General features: G+C 52.2%; 1 protein-coding gene across 1 annotated transcript in view; it reads left to right on the top strand.

Annotated features, from left to right (window-relative positions):
- The window catches only part of ADAP1 (ArfGAP with dual PH domains 1), a 44317-nt gene that overhangs the window by 37901 nt on the left and 5348 nt on the right, over positions 1–1068 (top strand). The window lies entirely within an intron of this gene.

Here is a 1068-nt window from a genome sequence, read left to right as displayed (position 1 = left end):
TAGGGAATTTTTAAGGGAGGCTCCTTGGTGCTCTGAGAAGGAGACAGGGTGGATGGAGCAATAGAAGGTGAGGGGACTTGATCCAAGGACTTCCAAAGGGGGAGTGAACTGAACTGTAGAAGTGAGGAACTGTTTGTTTCTCTGCCTGTCTGCTACACTGTAAGATGCAAATGCTTATGTTTGTATTTAAAGCAATCCTCTTGCTTTGCTGTCTCTGAAGGGAGGTGTGAAGAAGAGACCTTATGGGTTTGTGGGTCCCAGGGAGCTGCTCCAGCTGGGCTGCTCCCAAATTTACCCTCCCCTCCATCCATTCTGCTTGGTGGGATGTGCAAGTCCCATGGTGCTGAGCAGGCACTGCTTGTCACCAGGTGCTGCTGTAGCACAGCACAGTGTCACTCAGGTGGCTCTCAGGTACCTCCCTGGCTGCAGTTTAAGCCAAAATAAGAGGAAGAAACTCTTTCCTGTGAAAGCTGCATCCCAGCCCTGTGCCTGTGTCTGTGGTTTGTTGGGCTTTGGTGTTGTGCTTAGCCCAGGTGTGAGGAATGCACTCAGGGGTTTACTGTATTGTGATTCTGGGGTTTAAAATGCTAAGGTTTCAGCAGTGTCGCTGGTCTCATGCAGTTGCTCCTGCCTCTATGTCAGTGGCTTGGCAGGATATGTTTGATGCCATCAGATAACAACCAGTCTGGATTTCTTTGGACTCCCCTTGGACTTGGTCTGTCCCCTTGGCTGAGCGAGGGCTGCAAGAAGATGAAGCCCTTGGGGTGAGCTCCTGCCCTGTGGGACCAGAGGGTGCCCTGGGACTCACCTGCAATGCCCTGCTGCCCTTTGATCCCTCTTGTAGTCCCCCTGCAGCCCCAGCATTTCCCCCTCTACCCCAGAGGTCTCTGATCAGAAGCACTCAAACCTGATTTAGGCTCCTGTCTCACATTTCTTAGAATCACAGAATGGTTTGAGTTGGAAGGACCTTAAAGATCATTTTATTCCACCCCCTGCCATGGGCATGGACACCTTCCACTAACCCAGGGTGCTCCAAGCCCCATCCAACCTTGCCCGGGACCACCCCAG

Source organism: Acanthisitta chloris, unplaced genomic scaffold (assembly GCF_000695815.1).
Source record: "Acanthisitta chloris isolate BGI_N310 unplaced genomic scaffold, ASM69581v1 scaffold20094, whole genome shotgun sequence".
Classification (NCBI taxonomy): domain Eukaryota; kingdom Metazoa; phylum Chordata; class Aves; order Passeriformes; family Acanthisittidae; genus Acanthisitta; species Acanthisitta chloris.
The sequence above is the reverse complement of the archived record's forward strand: the minus strand, read 5'-3'. Positions and strand labels throughout refer to the sequence as shown.